At 35.7% G+C, this 19,534-nt stretch overlaps 1 protein-coding gene across 1 annotated transcript in view; it reads right to left on the bottom strand.

The window, feature by feature from the left end:
• Positions 1-19,534, bottom strand: part of LOC131521891 (syndecan-2-A-like) — a 29,683-nt gene that overhangs the window by 6,550 nt on the left and 3,599 nt on the right. The window lies entirely within an intron of this gene.

Here is a 19,534-nt window from a genome sequence, read left to right as displayed (position 1 = left end):
AAAAGGTTTATCGCTCTGAAGTAATACTTCAAGGTTGAGGGGGGTGCAAACGGAGAGACACGGTCTAGCAAACAAATGCAAGAGGCTATCATTGTTGTCAAGATAGAGGGGCAGCTGATGGACCAATGTTTATTTCCAAAACCTATGACCCTTTCTTTTTCACCGTGTTGGTATCACATCCTCCAGTGACCTAGTCATCTCCCACAGACCTCACCATTCATGCTCGCTCGGGCTCAGCCGTCTCTGATCTTTTCCATCCATATTAACCCTTCAGCAAATCACAATGCGCCACCAACAGGACCAGTCACAATAACCGCGGGCCACGCTTTGTGCACCTATGTGTGATTGCATTTCTTATATTGTGGAGGGCAAACAATGAAATGAAGCACTGATATTGTCTGTATATGTGTGTGTATTTGATTAAAGTCTACAAGAGCGCCAATGGATCCGACAATGAGATTGGATAATACTCCAAGCACCTTTGTGTGCAATCTGAATCCTCCTATTCACCCGGATGATAAATAATGGCACTCAGGTGATAAGGTTCAATTTTATAGTGGTCACTCATGCAGGATAAAAGCCCAAAAAGAACGAAGGGGTTGGATTCAAAGCCTGTACAATAACAGGAGGCTGGAGCGGGTGCTGTTTTCAGAGGCGCTGAGGGGGAGATTAAACGGGACTTGAAAGCCAATGGAAGACTAAATAAAGCCATAGAAGAGCCAGAGCCTGTGATCAGCCTGTGATCAGCCATGGGTCCCGCTCAGGACATCTCAAACATACATCAGCCTCTGTTTGACTCTTCACATTTTTCACAGTCTCCTCACAAAGCAAAGGCTTTCATTAGGCGTCATTGCTCATCGTGACAGAGAACACACAGGAAGACGGAATACAAAAACCATGTTTAACCTCGACAGCTTACAATAACTGAACTTGAGTGACATAAGGGCTGTGTATGAAACCTAAGGCAGCTGTCCAGACAGTCAATGACTAAACAGCCAGTGTTTTTGTATGGCGGTTCCTAAGCAAATTGGTTGCAGACAGACTTCAAAGGCAACGTAATGACATCTCAAATGATCTAGAACAAATTCATGTGAGCTTTAGACATATCTGCAAATATTTAACGACTGTAATGTTTATGTCCAGGAAAGGAGAGTCCATGAAAAACTAAAATCAGCATTTTTTTTGTAGACAGGATGCACAAACAGTGGATTTGAATGTGTCTTGATGTCTTCCTACTCAGTAAAAAGTGTAGGACAGGCGGTAAGGAGCAATTTCTACCTGATCCAGATAGTTCACTCAAAATAAAAACTCTCTCATCATTTACTCACCCCATGTTGTTCCAAATGTGACTTTCTTTCTTCAGCGGAATACAAAAGAAACATTTTAAAGAACACTGAGAACCAAGCAACATTGGACCCCATTGACTTCTACTGTATGCACAAGAAAAGCTATTTTTACCTGATCTGACCTTTAAAAGCTACTTCTGTTGATGTACCTTAATGTTGTCAGTTGAATCAATGATATGAATCATATTCCAGTTCATTCAGATGTTACCACATTAAGCACATTTTTATTTTCAAATGAATCGCAAGCTATTTTTTCTGTCTCTGCATAGCACCTTTTTTTTTTCTTTTCACTTTCTCTTACTTGTTCCCTCTCATTTATTCCACATTTAGAACATAATATTAAACATGGTTGTGTTAGCTTGTCTGAAAGTCGCTGCCATGATGCTAAAGTGCTCTGATGATGAGGTGCTCAGGTTTTTAGTGCATTGCTAGGAGGTCGCTAGGGTGTTGGTAAAAGGTTTCTAGTGTGTTCTGATTGGTTTCAAGGTGCTTATGGGCCCAAGTCAAAAGAGCCCATGTTCAAGTAAAGTATGATAATCTAAGCCTCATAGATGTGGCTCCGATCCCTCTGTTAATGGAAGTCAATGAGTATTTTTCAATAGCTTTATATTCAACCAGGTGAAATACGTCTGACTACTTAGAAATAGTACACCTCTCTCTAGTTATGGTTAGGGGCTAGTTATAGTAATGCCCAGTACACATGTACACTTCATTTTCTGCATTCTGTTCTGTCTAGCGCACAGTTTAGTGCGAAAGTCATCCGTTGACCATGGGCGCAGATAGACGTGTTAGGGCATATGTACAATACCTAGTGGACCATTTTGAAAACTCAAGTCTGTGCTGATGATACAAATTATGTCATGTGAATAAAAAGTGGAATGCAAACAAATGAACTTTTGACTTTAACTTTGCATTAAATGGAATGTTTCTTATTGATTGACCTTTTTCCAATCAATAAGCAATGTTTATAGAACCAAGTCCCCACCAAGCTTCTTTACTGGCATCTATTGTTCCGTGAAGAACCTTTAATATCCATGGAACCTTTCCATTGCAAGTTCTTTAGATTGAAATGTTATTCACACCAAGAAAAAAAAAAGGTTATTTTAAGAACTGTTCACTGAAAGCTTCTTTGGGGAACCAAAAATGGTTTTACTACGGCATCTGTGCAAAAAAACTTTAGAATCACTTTTGGAATCTTTATTTTAAAAAATCTGTTTCGATCAAATGTACACTACAATATGGAAGACACTTTGTTACTTCTGTTACATTGCGATTTTAAGTATAAGCAATAACACTAGTCATGTCTATTTTAGCTAATAACACTAAATATCTAAATAATACAATACATGTAAAGAAGATACAAATGTAAAACTGCCAGAGTGTAAGGAACATTTGATTCATAAAAATAGCACATTTGTATTTTTTAAAGGTAAAACTCAACCACCAGCATCAAATCCTAAAATAATTCCGGCATACATTTTTTCCTTGTTTTTCTCTCATCTGAAAGTGAGAGTCTCTGTTGCTTAATCCGTCTTCCAGCGAGAACGATTTTGATCCCTGCGCTTTTCACACCCATGTGTTACATAAAATCTGGCTTTAATGAATGGCTAAAGTGATTTAGGAAGGTCTGTTGAAATTCCTAGCGTTTAATTGAATGGGAATGCTCGGAAGAGCTTCAGTCAAAATTGCTAACGGGATGAAGGGACTAAAAAGTCACGAACTGAAAGAAATTACTGCAGGTGGAGCAGTCAGAGCTCAGATTTCAGGCTGAAGTCATTGTATTTTCTTTACTTTGAGGACAGCCATGAAAGAGTGAGAGAGACGTAACTGAGGAAAAGTGAGCGAGCGAGGTAAGAGTGTGTTGGATAATATCTCTCATTCCAAAACAAACTGCTGTCAGCCATATGAAGGTGAGAGCCGCATTCCTGAGTTCCCGGACTGCAACACAAGTGCTGTATTGTGCGAGGGTCTGAGTCCCTCTCTTTCAGCCCGTGCCAATGATACAGCTGGACAGGAAACTCTGAAACTCACAACCAGCTCACTCTTCTCACTCAAACAGCCTTGCCAAGCACACCGTGTCTCTCTCTCTCTCTCTCTCTCTCTCAGCACACCATCACCAACTCATATGTTACACACAGTGTCCAGCCAGCTGTAGGCAGCTGCCAAGTCGCAGAGTTGAAGGCAGAGAGAACGCACTGACACATATGCTGGATTTGGCAAGCGAAGGTCTAAAGTACATAAAAGGAAAACATTTACTGCCGACCGAAAATGAGGTGAATAATTCAAAGACAGGAAGCAACCAGGCCAAGAAATTAGAATGCTGTCTGTGCCAGCATTAAAATGTCTACACCTATATTGTAATTTAATATGATTTTAATATGACTCCATTTGTCCTTCACATAGAGAATGACAGTGACAGAAGCTAAATGCTAGTGGCAGTTCTCCAGGTGGCTCTGTCAGTTTCCACACCCTGTGAAAACCTGATTAATTAAGTCTAGTCAGGCTTCCCTCACACTCTTACCACAAGAGACACAGTGCAAAATACACAAATACGGTAAACTGAGCAAGCAAATGTAAATGCAGCTATTTTCCATAAGCCATTTCTCTCAAGTCAACAACATCTTGTGGAATGGGTGGTATACCCATGGACAGACTCAGTATGGACTGAAAAGCAGCTTTTTATGTTTGTCTAAATCTCTAACTGTAAAAATGAAAATCTACGGTTAAGTCATGTATTTCAATAATATATCAGATGGTATAATAATAACAAATGATCTTTGCACTTTAAATACGTGAAGGCCTCATTATATCCCAAGCAAATTGAAGAAGGACCCGGTGTAACAACTGCCAAAGTGAACTTTCTAGAAAAAGATTGCTAATTATAACTGAAAGCAACACAGACATCATTTTTTCATGTTTAATACTGTAAAGCTGATTTTAAAGCAATCTTTTGTATAAAGTGCTATATAAATAAACATGACGTGACTTTATTGGACTGGAGTGTTGAATTGCAGAGCTGATATCAAACATAAACACATCGCTATGATCAGATGCTTTCTTAACCCCTGTTTTCTCTATCAGCTTTGTTGCGTTTATCTCTGTGTTAACTTCTTTTTATCCCCAAACAAAGAACAAAAAAAAAGAACTTTGCTTTCAAAAATGTATTAAATTTGTGGGAGTCACACCACATGAAATTTTACAACCTGAACTAACTTTGACTTGTCACAAAAATATCAAATGATCTGAGATTTTGCTTGACTGAACTGGGCACACAAGGGTCTGCAGGGGTCCTCTCTATGATGTAATTTTCCTTTTTCTTCTGCATGTCAGTGTCAAATTCTCCACCAGTCGTGGCACCACCACTCCTCTCTACATGTGGTCCCTATACTATAATGACCTGAAACTTTTGCTTCCTGCCATCTTCTCCCACAACTGTTCTCAATTCACCTTATTAGCCTCCATATTCTCTTCAGTTTCATCTCAGTATACATTCTTACCAATTCTAGTTGTTTTGCAATTCTGAGTGTTATCTTTATCTTCAGCCTGCCTGTGTTACATTACCTGTTTTCCTCGTTTACCCCTGCTGTCTCTTGATTTGGATTTGTTTGCTTTGTCAGAACTGTCTGACTGGTTACTGACCTCTGACAGTCTGAATATTCTAAATAAACTCAGCTAATGGTTGTACTTCGGAGTCTGACCCTGGTCTACACAGTTGGTTACAACACATGAAAAGTTTCCGAAAACTTTTTGTAACAATAAATAATCAGAAAGGTTTATGCCAAAGTACTTTAATGTTTTCTTTTCAAGAATCGAATTCATTTTGTGAGGATTTTGTCTTCACTATCATTTCTGGACAGTTGTATCACTGATATTTATTAAAAATATCAAAAGTAATTCTAATGTACAAATGAAAAAACATGTATGAACTGCATTTTGTAAATATTTTTTGATAAATTGAAAGATTCATACAAAAAAATCAACATCCTGCACTCAATTCAAACATGTGATTCACCAACAAAAATACACTACAAGCACTTTAAAGAAACGTATTAAAACCAAGTATATGAACGCAAATGCGACTAGTTATACAAGTTCGTTTTTGTGCATTTTTACTTTCTAAAATTTCTCAGGCCCAAATTCAAACTCAACCCAAGTCTATGTTGAATAAAAACAAACTTTTTAAAGTTTTGGAAAAATGGAAGCAGTGACAGATCTTCTTTTCCATATTGTGATATAAATTAGAGTCAGATTATTGAAAAAGAACAAACAATTAGAGCAGGGACTTGGCTATATCCATTAGTTGTTGATTGGATTAATGAGATGTGGGCGTTGCACTCAAAACTGAAACACATACATGGATGATTTGTTCACAATAAGATTTATAAGTTGTTGTTTTTTTTTTTTTTTACAAAATATAGGGGGTGACTTTCATTTCATGCCATATTTAATGGCACAGACCTTTGAAGGTAACTATCACCCATTTAAATACTGAGGTTTCTTACTGGCACAGTTACACAACACCACAACAGATGTTCAATGTATGTTCAAAAGGAGCATTTGCTTACAATATGTTAGTCAAGTATTCACGCCAGCGTTTGTGTACTTGCATGTTTCTGGCCTTATGAGGACTAGGAGATGCTTAGAAGTTAGCCAACTATTTACCAAGCACACAAGTCAATCTTTGCCATTTAGCTGATGCTTTAAACCAAAGTGCATTTGTTACAAGGACAGTCCTCAGGGAGTCACCAGAGGTTGAATTTGTTTATTTAAAAGCAGGGTGTACCATTGTGGTGGTCCCTTTTTATCATTAAAAAAAAATGGAATCAGTGAGTTGGGAATGCATATATACAGATGAACATAAAAGAGCACTGGCTACAGAGTCTAACAGGCTTATGAAAAGGAGAAAAATACAGCAAAGAAGAGCGAAAACTACCAGCTTAGACACTGAATTGAAGACACTGAATACACAAGACAAAGCAGGGGTTTTTTTTAGCTGCTGGGTGAAGCTGAAGCTCACACTGCCAGACTAATATGATTATTACACTCCGAACGGCCCCTTTACACATTCCAGACTGCATTCGGTTCCCTTAATGTAATCTCAATATGAAGCAGACTGCTGTGTTTCCTTTGAAATTCCTCTCCATGCCCCTGAGGCCTGGCTGTGTAATTTCACATAGTCTGCTGCTCTGCTCCAGCCGCAGGAAAACGTGGTGTGTTTTCCTAGTCCAGACTGACACCTATTACACAATGCCATAAAGCCACCATCTTTCCTGGTGGAAAACACAGACAGAGCCAACATCTCCTCTGGTTCTCTCTGATCACAAGTACAGAGCGAATTACCTGTGGACACAAAGCTAAATCCAGTGTGACCTCAGTCGTTTGCTTCACTTTAATTAACAGGCACACAGTACAGTGCTTAGGATTTACCCATGGGGTTACACTTAACCTATATGTTGCATATTGGAGTCTGTAATAGCTAGTTAGCTAGTTATACGTAAAGGTTTTTCCCATTGCGATTAACTCAGGGTTAACATCATTTTTAACCCCCAGGCCACTTTTAACCTTGGGTTAAGCAACGTTTCACACTTTTAATTCTGAATGGGACTTAGCACTGTTTTTTTGCTCTGGGTAATGAAGCCTTAATCCATGCCCACGGATCACCTACAGTCTTTTTAGAGACTGCCTGATACATATTGCACACAAAAATGAAAAAATAAAATAAATTATATATATATATATATATATATATATATATATATATATATATGAAGAGTTCAGATGCAAAAGCCTCTAGTGCCATCTGAAATTTTCTTCTAAAATGAGCATTTTCTCGGCTCCTATATTTATGTTCAGTTATTTCACTTTAATGACAATGAACAGAACCTATTAATTGCGATTAAATTTAAATAACTGAACCCACACATGATAGCCTGAGAAAAATGCTCATTTTGGAAGAAAATTTCAGATGGCACTTAGAGGCTTTTGCATCTGAACTTTCATATATATATATATATATATATATATATATATATATATATATATATATATATATATATATATATATATACAGTGGATACGGAAAGTATTCAGACCCCTTACATTTTTCGCTCTTTGTTATATTGCAGCCATTTGCTAAGTTAATTTTCTTTCCTCATTAATGTACACACAGCACCCCATATTGACAGAAAAACACAGAATTGTTGACATTTTTGCAGATTTATTAAAAAAGAAAAACTGAAATATCACATGGTCCTAAGTATTCAGACCCTTTGCTGTGACACTCATATATTTAACTCAGGTGCTGTCCATTTCTTCTGATCATCCTTGAGATGGTTCTACACCTTCATTTGAGTCCAGCTGTGTTTGATTATACTGATTGGACTTGATTAGGAAAGCCACACACCTGTCTATATAAGACCTTACAGCTCACAGTGCATGTCAGAGCAAAGGAACTGCCTGAAGAGCTCAGAGACAGAATTGTGGCAAGGAAAAAAAATTCTGCTGCACTTAAGGTTCCTAAGAGCACAGTGGCCTCCATAATCCTTAAATGGAAGACGTTTGGGACGACCAGAACCCTTCCTAGAGCTGGCCGTCCGGCCAAACTGAGCTATTGGGGGAGAAGAGCCTTGGTGAGAGAGGTAAAGAAGAACCCAAAGATCACTGTGGCTGAGCTCCAGAGATGCAGTCGGGAGATGGGAGAAAGTTGTAGAAAGTCAACCATCACTGCAGCCCTCCACCAGTTGGGGCTTTATGGCAGAGTGGCCCGACGGAAGCCTCTCCTCAGTGCAAGACACATGAAAGCCCGCATGGAGTTTGCTAAAAAACACCTGAATAAGATTCTCTGGTCTGATGAGACCAAGATAGAACTTTTTGGCCTTAATTCTAAGCGGTATGTGTGGAGAAAACCAGGCACTGCTCATCACCTGTCCAATACAGTCCCAACAGTGAAGCATGGTGGTGGCAGCATCATGCTGTGGGGGTGTTTTTCAGCTGCAGGGACAGGACGACTGGTTGCAATTGAGGGAAAGATGAATCCGGCCAAGTACAGGGATATCCTGGACGAAAACCTTCTCCAGAGTGCTCAGGACCTCAGACTGGGCCGAAGGTTTACCTTCCAACAAGACAATGACCCTAAGCACACAGCTAAAATAATGAAGGAGTGGCTTCACAACAACTCCGTGACTGTTATTGAATGGCCCAGCCAGAGCCCTGACTTAAACCCAATCGAGCATCTCTGGAGAGACCTAAAAATGGCTGTCCACCAACGTTTACCATCCAACCTGACAGAACTGGAGAGGATCTGCAAGGAGGAATGGCAGAGGATCCCCAAATCCAGGTGTGAAAAACTTGTTGCATCTTTCCCAAAAAGACTCATGGCTGTATTAGATCAAAAGGGTGCTTCTACTAAATACTGAGCAAAGGGTCTGAATACTTAGGACCAGGTGATATTTCAGTTTTTCTTTTTTAATAAATCTGCAAAAACTTAAATGATTTTAGCAAATGGCTGCAATATAACAAAGAGTGAAAAATTTAAGGGGGTCTGAATACTTTCCGTACCCAATGTATATATATACACACACACACACACAGACAGTAACTCACTACAATCAGTGCTTTTGAGAAAGAGCTAGCCACTGAATTTGCCAATTTTCCAGGTGGCATCAGCTCTCAAGTTTTGTTTGAGGTAAGAAAAAAACAACTATATCCACAAACAAAAGAGTGCTGCAGGAATGAGTCTTACAACCTTATTTACAGGTTTTATTATTGCACTTCTAGTTCCATTATCCTGGAGTCAATGGGTTTTATATATATATATATATATTTTTTTTTTTTTTTTTTTTTTTTGTTAAATACCTGAAATAAGGGCCTTGTCCACACTAATACGTTTTTGTTGAAAGCACATCTCTTTCTCTATGTTTTGGCCGGCCTTCCATCCACACTGAGACTGTGTTTTTGTTGACAAAAACAGCTTTTTGACAATGATCTCCAAAGTGAATAGAAAACATAGTTTTCGCCTTGTGGCATGGACTGTGAAAATGGTGGTATTAGCAATGTTGCATGTTTGCATACAGTTTGTACCAGTATTGTGCATGTTATGTGGTATTTACTTTCACACTGTTGCTAAAGATATGTTAGTTTGTACACTTTTCATATTGCAGTCCTGCAAAGATGCCAGAAAATGTATTGCAGTTGTGGTCCAGTGGCAAAACATGAGGGCAGTTGCGTTTTAGATCAAACATATAATAAACGTATCAGTGAATGGTGAGATATTTTATTATACTACAGAGGTTGTTGAGGAAATTAAATGTTATCATGTCCAAACAGGAAAACTCATTTATTCACTTGTACTTTTTAAATATAGATTGAAAGAGTTGTCAGAACCTTATATGCAACAATGGTGTAGCTATAGCTATTTACTTCTGGAGATTATATTTATTATATTATCAAAACTCATAAATGTTGTGTTCATGTGTGAAGATGATCTGGACAATCAACAGATGTAATCCTAAACTTCTGTTGGTCAATTATTTTCCGCAATAATCCAAATGCTAAAGAAGAATAAGTTGAAAAATGGACTTTATGCCGATAATCAACTTTATGCCGATAATCAATCTACATGTATGTGTAAACAGTACACTAAATTCGCTAATCACAATTATTTTGTATTAACCATGATTATTGTCATATATATATATATATATATTGACAATTCTTGCACTTTCACATAAGCATGGTTTGCTCACAGATTTAGTTGCTGCAAACTGCACAAGAAAACAGACTGACTGTATTACACTTTTATTTGAGCAGAAAACTTACATTCTGCTGGGGTTTTACAGCTCAGCTCTGCAATGCAGAGAGAGTGCATACACATGGTTGCCAGGTCAGGAAGATTAAGTAAACCACTGTGCAGAAACTGTATCGATTTAAGCAAAGGCTTGTGATTTGAGAATTTAAACCTTTGACATCTGGCAACCTCCACTATGAAAGCTTGTGGAGGCTTGGTACCAATGCAAGATAACACAAATGCCAAATTAAATGCAGGATAAATAAACAGTGGCCAAAAATTGCTGATGATCAAGAGAAGCAGATATCGTGATCACGATTAAAATGCAGTTAATCTGAATACACTGAACTGACTTGAGCTAAATAATTACTCTATTGTCCTTTATGACTGCTTTACAGCTGAATCTGAACTGCCTCCATTAGTCTTTTATTTTCCTGTTTACCTCTGTGACATAATCTGTACTGTATAAAGTGCTGTAATAAAGGTGACGTGACTTGACTTGCACGTCAGAAAATGTAATATTCATAAAACAGGAAAAACAGAAACCCAAAAGAACTACAGTTCCACCAAAACTCTGAAATGTGAGTGACGGGAGACAAGTCGTCATGTTCATGTTGAAGAACACTGACACGGATGGCATCAAGTATACTCTGACAGTTTGACAATTTTGTGCAAGAAAACCGATTATGAACTAAACAATGTTTAATTCCCTCAGATGCATTTTTTCAGCATCTGGGAGAAACAATCAAGGCAAACTCAAATTATAAATAGGCATTTCCACAGATGTACAAGTTATTGCCTGATCTCGACCTCATAAATATGCAAAGACAATGCTAATGCAGTGTTTAGAAGCATGTCAAGTCTTTAGTTAAAGTATTAGAATATGTATACATGCCTTTTATACACTTGGTATAAAAAATGGTGGTAATGTTATTCATCTAACTGCCAAATTTCTCTTTCAGCGTATTTCATTTTTCATTTTTCATTTTCGAATGTGACATTTTCATTAAATGTCACATTCGAACTACAAGATGATACTAAAGAACAAGACATTCAATAGAAACATCTGAGTCATTCACTTTTGTACTGAGTTTAGAAATGAATAGGAATCAATTTTACAGAAGAAGAAAAACTCTGAAAGAAGACAAGAATAAAAAACAAGAGCAAACAGTAGGACACTGTGTAATGACTATTGGCTAATGAGCTGGATGTGTTGAAAGCTACAGATGTTCTTCTGTCTGCTCATGTATGCATAAAAAACTTTAACAACACACATATAAAAGCACCAAATTAAAAGAGAAAAACACCTTGAAATGGAAAGGAAAAAAGTCTTTTTAATGTTTCTCTGTTTGAGCTGCGGCAAATAAATGATAACTGGCTGAAAGGCTAATGAACAGTGAAAAACAGTTATGTTATTATGTTTAGACCTTATTATATTCAAATTTACAAAATGAACAGAGGCAAACAAGTAATAAACAAAAAAGAACCCATTGTGAAAAGAAGTACACTTTAGTATACTTTAAAAAGTGTACTCAAATAATATACTTTTGATTTGAAAGAATATACTTAAGTGTGAACTTAATGTAATGTTTTCAGAAAGACATTTTAATTGCAATTGAATGAAAATATGTTATAGTTAGAATTTATATTAAGTGCAGTTATCTGAACTTTTTTGACCAAATTAAGTAGGACTTAAGCACATATTTGTAAGTCATTTCATAATTACTTTTAAAATATGATTAAAGTGTATTGCCTAAAATACTGATCAAGCATAAGATAAACTAAAAATACTTTAATGCCATTTCTATTATGTAATGCATTTAAATATATTTACATTTGCTTTTATATGTTAATCAAAACTTTAAAATAAGTGGACATCTTTAAAGCACAATAAAAGATTATTAAAACAGGGTGGTTTAAAGTAAAAATTTAAATTTACTACAGAATGCACTTTTTAAAAATATTATTTAAGTGGCCTTTTATTTCATTAATATTATGTTATCTGAACAGTTCTCAGTTTTTAAAAAATATACATTTAAGATTCAAAGTTCACAAGTGCACAATTAAGCACACTTCTTTTTCACATAGGACATCATGTCATGAGTAAATGTAAATGTATTTCATTTGCAAGTATGCCATTTTGTCTAAAGTCCATTATAAATTAAACCGCACATAGCTGCTGTGTTTCACGGACTACAATCTCACACCACCGTAGCTGTCAGCTCTGATTGACTGGATGATTTGTGGCCAGTGTGCATGTGTCAGACCTCCAGAGCTCCGGTAATGATCAGGTCTACTGGACAGTGTGAGAACGCAGCTGTGGCCGTGATATTAACCCCAAAGGGCTGAGTTCTCAACGCACAGATGATATAACGCCTGGCCAGCTGCAGAGATTCAAACATACAGACTAAAAACACTCACGCTTCACTGCACATGCACAACAACATCCATCAGGTTGCCATAACTGTCCAGAATAAGCTGGATGGAAAGTGGGAACCAGGATGAATACTGTCCATTCAGACCACAGGCATGTCTGGTATTCCTAAAATGCCTTCTCAAATACAGGTGCTGTCGGGAGTGGATGGCGGGGAAAGAAGAGAAGCAAACAGAACGAGAGAAATGAAGGGATGGAGAGAAGGTTTGAAGGAGAAGGAAAGATGGAGTGGGGATGAAAGCAAAGGAGGGAAAGGCAAAAAAGTGAGGGTATACAAAAAAGATTAAAAAAATAAGGTCTTGTTTTTCTTTTTTCAAAAAATCGTCAGGGAACGGAGGTTCTTAACCTCTAGAAACCTCCCGGTCAAACTATGTAATACATGAGCAGTTTTATTTCTTTTTCTTTATTTTTTTCTTTTCTTTTCTTTTAAAACCCTGTTGTTTTCTAGTAATGAGCATTAAATAAATATCAAAATTAAATAGATAACATTAATTAACAAATACAAACTGGCTGAATGGGCCTAATTAGATAAGCCAGTTATTTTTTGTCTTACAATTAAATTTGTTTTTTTCACTGCAATGGTGGAAATATATGCAAAAAAAGGGTTGCATTCAAATTGTGGGAAAAATAAATATATTTACATATATATATATATATATATATATATATATATGGTTTTTTTGGGGGGTTTTTTTTTTGATAATTAAATGAGCTAATAATTAAAAATAGCTTAATACTCAGTTTTAGTTTAATAGATTTATGTTATTGCATAACTGTTGGTTAAGCTAAGACAGTAAAGACCTCTGGCATGGGACAGACCAAAATCAACATTTAAAATGGTTTGGATATTGCTGATATTGTTTAATTTTACATTAGATAATAGTTTATAACACACACTACTGTTTAAAGGTTTGGTGTCAATTTTTTTAATTAATACTTTCATTCAGCAGATGTATATTTGGTATTCAGTAAGATGTATTTGATCAAAATTGATTAAAAGAGACAGTAAAGACATTTATGATGCTTCAAAAGATTTATATTTCAAAGAAATGCTATTCATTTGAACTTTATATTCTTTAAAGAATCCTGAAAAAAAAAATTAAAAATTCAAGGTTTCCACAAAGATATTAAGCAGCACTCAAATGGCATATTAAATTATTTTTGAAGAATCATGTGACACTGAAGACTACTGAAAATTCAGCTTTGCCATCACAGGAATTAATTACATTTTAAAATATACTGAACAGAAAACTTCTTTTAAATTGCAATACTATTTCACAATATTACTGTTCTTACTTTTAGATCAAATAAATAAATTAAAACATTCAAAAATCATACCAACCCCAACTTTTAACTGGTGTGTCTATCACAATAATAAACATAACATTTTTGCCTCTAATGCTTTAAAAATTTCATGGAACCCCAACTTTACTCTGTTAGTGGAAAGTGGCATGAGCTCAGTGGGTTTATACCTCTATATTGTTCTAGACTGCTGCGTTATAATAAAGAAAGGGAAAAAATGACGGTTAAACAGCATGTGAGGTCTACTGCATCTGGAGAACAGGTGAAAACACACACATACTGCCATAAAGACTCATATACTGTATGAATATGAGAATGGTCCACCTAATAACCTGGTCTATGTACAGTTTCTCATCAACTTCTCACACACTGTAAAAACAAATTCTGTAAAATTTATGGTAAAAAAAACGGTAGCTGTGGTTGCCGGAACTCTACCGTAAAAAATATGGTAACAACATTTTAGGTTTTACGGTTTTAACTTAAATTTACAGTTAAATACCGTAATTTCATTAACTGATATAATGTTAATATACCAACCTATTAAAGTAGTGAAATCTGTTTGTACCTTTGAAATACACTGATAACCACCAAATGCAGGTGGTGATGAGAAAGTCACGTGATGAACCAAAACCCATTACAAGCATCTTTTAAATAATAACATATATAGAAGGTGCACAGTCTCATTCACACAAGCACGAAACACCATCATGGTGAAACTCATTAAACTGAAATATGCAATAAACATTAATTTAACAACATTAGATGTAACATACAACCCTAATAAACATAACTGATAAGAAAAAACTAAGAAGAAACTAGTTATTTCAAAGAAAAAACATCAAATTCAAACAAAATTTGAAATGCAACGCAGGGAATTCTGGGAACGTCAGTTTACGTTTTTTCCCTGTAAATTTTACAGGAACTTACCGTTAACCATTTAACAGGTTTTTACTGTAGCCTTTTCACAGTTTTTTTACCGTTAAAATCACAGTCATTTTTTACAGTGCAGCATTTAAATACAATTAAGTGATTTTAAGACAATTCCCAAAGGCATCTCTGAATTCCAAAGTCACTGGATTTTAAGAGTTCTCTTTAATGAACGGAAACTCAATTAAGTGATTTTACCGAGCATTAGACTAACCACTGATCAGTCTATTCAACTTGCAATTAATCTGCAAAACATCATAAACGTCATGTGAAGCACCATAAAGTTGTTGCCTGGCTGTACGTTTTAATGATCTTTAGAAAGTCATGGCATACTGTCTTTCAGTAACTTAAAACCGCACTGCATCGTTTTCCCATTTCTCCGCACAGTATGTACCATTGTGTCGGTGCACACCTGGGGCTCATGTGGGCTCTTATTTGACAGTCCTCTGGGGAGCTCAGGTAACCCATTGGGTCATGAAGTGCACACCTGGTTATTCAGACCACTGATTTACAGCACCTAACACACCTGAGCTCTCACATACATTAAATCTGCTCAAATCTGAGAACTGATACAGCGACTTAAATCAGACAGATGGCCAAATCTGTACATATTATAAATCACATCAGTCATAAGCTCAGATGTGGGGTCAAAGACAAAAGAGTGTCCATTTTAAAGAGAATTTTTAAGAAACTTAATTTAAAACACCAAGTTCTTCAAAATGAACTCTTTGGATTCATGTTGGTTTCATATGATAATCTTTAGTCCTTTAATGTCATGTCGATCATCAAGTAAAAAGTAATACTATATTTTCTTTACACTTCAAATATGTTTAAGTGTACAAATGTTAATCATTCATTTTAATCATTAATTAATTTAAAAAACAATGTATGTTTTACAAATATCATGAAATATTAATGAACAAATATAATTACATCACACCATATGAGTCACACAACATGACAATTTACATATGAATGACTTTGCATTATCAAATTACATACACATGATATGGCAGACATATAATAAGCAGTGAAGCATTTTTGCGGAGATATTATAATTTTTTCCCCTGAAAAATCATAAATGTATCAGCAAAAGTTTTATTTTCAAGAAGCCCTGTTCTTTTAATGAGGCTTTAAATTTATGTTTTAAATTTATGTGCCAAAAATAATTTTAGTGCAGAAATGATGTTCATCATAGAAGTGTCATTTTTTTAATCGAATATTATAAGTGAAAAAATGAGTGTCAGAAAATAAAACAATATAACAGTTCACCATAAAATGAAAATATATATAATTTCGGTCATAATTGAACTGCGTTCAATTAAAAACATTCCAGTAACTGCCGTAGTGTATCTACTGTAAGTTTAAACATGTGCAAGAAGTTCAACACCAGCAGTCCTCCTTCATCTTCATTGCGCTTCTCATTTTGTCTTTCTCAAAGGAATGATTAAACGTAAATTTCGATTTTTTTCTTATTATATCCTTTAACATATAAAAGGAGCAACATTTTAATGAAAAACCGCACTTGGTGCAACAACACAGCTTGACATCATTCAGTTGATCAGCACCTTCAAAAAAGACAAATCTGAGCCATGAGCCTCTCTCATTTCGAGCAGTTTTCCTCCGTCTGTGCTTCTGGAGGCCGGCCAAACCAGCTCCCTCTGGAAGGATAACCAGGCTCAAATTTACTGCTTACTTCTAAAAACTGAGCAGACTTTGGTGGAGTCTTTCGTGGACTTTTCTCTGTGTTATTCCAAAAAAGCAGTCACACACAGTCAGTATCAAGACAAACTTTCATGAATCTTGCAGACCGTAAACTGTTTTCCGCATTCCAACATTTCTAAAAGGGGAAAGTATTATCTCCTAAAAAAGGAAACTTTGGGGTAGATTTAGGAACATAACAGGAAATTACAAATAGAAGTTCCCTGTGGATAGCAAACTAAAACAGGGGATAGATCATTAGTTTTACTCCAGTATCAAGTGTACACTTGAACGCCTGTAGGTATTTATGATTTTATTTTTAATTTTTTTATTTTTACAACTAATGACTCCTGTAAGAAACAGTCTGATGAAAAGAATATCAGAAACATAAAAATATGGAGGACACATTTGAAAATTCTCACTTCACATAAAAACCAACCTCGAAATATAAACCGTCAAACGCATGGCCCATCAAAGAAGCTTGTTTCTAAAAATATGCCTCAAACTCCAAATAAGCTTTGCTTTGGTAGATAAAAGTGAAGTGAGGAGGGAAAGAGAGAGGGTGAGGATGTGAGAGATAGGTAGAGGGAAAAAAATAAAATCAGATCAAGCACTATGATATGATATGTCAACGTAAACTCTGATCGGCCACATGAAAGCTTCACTATCTCGGGGTCTCTTTACATGGTCATGCCCTCCGTCTGCAGGGTGCTATCAGATAAATAAGGTTCACCAAAACAAATCTGAAGGCAAAAAAGGGATTGCAAAACATCACAGAACCCAGAGGTCTATGGCCAACCAATTTTAGATTTACTCTGTGGTTCTACCATATGTTAAATATTTCCAGAAGTTCCTTTAGAGGCTGAAATTATGTGTGATCATTTTCTCACGATGTGGATTTGATATGTTAAAATGCCTCCAGATGAATGAAGCTCGAAAAAAAGAGCCTGAAACACAATAAAGCCAAAACTGACATATTTCCTTTTATAAAGCAATAAATACTTTTATCAAAATGTAACAACTTGCTTATCCTCTAAAACAACTTTACTTTACTTTTGACATCACCTAGGCCACATAGACTGTTTGGTAATGCTTACCAACAGCCAGATAGATATTTAGGCATTCCTTTCTGGTATGGAATTTTTCAGAATCAAATCTACAAACCCTTCATTTTTTATTGAATATGCAGTTTTACTTAGAAAAACACGACATAACATGTCATAACATAAGTGAAATGGTGTGCAAACGTTTAATATTTTCAAAGTGATGCTCATTAAGGATGTTGTTAGCAATCTAAAGAAGACAGATTTTAATGAATCTTCTGTGCATATGAGAGATTTCCAAATATAGCTTGAAATATATGATAATATGCACATTAACAGTCCTTAACAGCTGTTATACGTTGATGATGCATATTTTGTTATGCAGTGTGTATATGATCATTAAGCTTTAAAAAAATAAAAAATAAAAAAAATAAACATTGTTTATCTTTCAGGGTCTTTTGGGTAATTTTGAATTTTTTGTGTGTTATAGACCATGTGTGGTCCAACTCCCAAAAAACAACAAATTAATAAATGTTATGTGATATTATGATGCATGTATATATTTAAGCAACATATGTTATGTTTATATATTAATTATATTTATATATGATATAAATTATATGAATATAAATATATACATGTAAATATTTTCAAAATATATGCTGTATGTGTGTCTTTATGTATACATAATAAATATACACAATAAACACACATATATTATGTAAACAAAAACTTTTATTTTGGATGTGATTAATCGTGATTAATCGTTTTACAACACTAATATATATATATATATATATATATATATATATTTTTTTTTTTTTTTTTTTTATCATGAATTAGAAAATATGCACAAGTATATTTTTATGAACTTGAAACTTTCTGCACTAACTTTTTAAAATATTTTTCCATTTATTTGACATTGACATGCTATCATGCTTTAATTACACATAAGTTTTGATTACATAATTGAATTTTGCACAAAAAGTACACAGAGGGATTCATGAGAAAATAGCTAAATGCCCCATAACCCAGCTGTTCTCACACTTCCTCTGTTTATGGCTTTCGCCGCTAGTATTCCGCAACACAAGCTTCTCCCACAGAGAGAGTACAGGAACATCTGCATCTTGCACATAAAACATCTGGCACGGATGTTTCTGCATTCTGGACAAAAGAAGCACATCCATCTATGGGATTTACGCGGGACTGGGGACTCTCATGTCGACGCATTCCTCCAAAGTACTGCAGACAGCGGCCTAATCTGTCTGCAGGCTCTGCTATGTCAACACACTGGCATGCCATGGAGAGAAACACCTATGGAACCATTAATCACCTCAGGACAATATCCTCCCTATTTTTATCAGATGATCTCTGACAAATAGAGGCACAAAACAACATTCACCTTCATCCGGACAGACTGACAGACGTTCCATTGCCTCATTATAGCAGGTACAAGCATAATTCAAAAAACTGTATGGCCTTTAAGAACAAATACTTGTACACCTACACAGCACTGATTGACAACGCTCCAGATTTAGAACTGCGAGTGGAACCCACATAAATCTGTGGACAGACATGTACAGGGAGCAAATTTACCCAGTGTTACATTTCTCTTTCGCAAAAAAGTCTGTACACAGTAAATACAGATGTGTTTCCGAAAGCACACCCACAACAGATGAGAATACCACATGCCTCTGGCAGACACACTGCTCTTTTCAGTTGCTAAATTGGTCTTCAGTATGGATAAACAGCACTTGGACTGTTGGCACATTTCTATAATGCTCTTTTGGCTTGTGCATTAATATATCACGATACTGTGACTGAATAATATTTCAAAATTCTTTTATTCTGGTAATCTCATTGCAGATATTCATTCCATTTAATTAAAATTAAAAGTGAAGTAAATAGACTATAATTAGAATTAGCTTAAATCAAAGAGGCCAGAATGCTAGTGTAAACTCTGAATGGACCTCTCTTCAAGTTTATTAAGGGTTCT

Source organism: Onychostoma macrolepis, chromosome 16 (genome assembly GCF_012432095.1).
Source record: "Onychostoma macrolepis isolate SWU-2019 chromosome 16, ASM1243209v1, whole genome shotgun sequence".
Classification (NCBI taxonomy): domain Eukaryota; kingdom Metazoa; phylum Chordata; class Actinopteri; order Cypriniformes; family Cyprinidae; genus Onychostoma; species Onychostoma macrolepis.
Note: the sequence above shows the minus strand (reverse complement) of the source record. Positions and strands in the feature narration are given on the sequence as shown.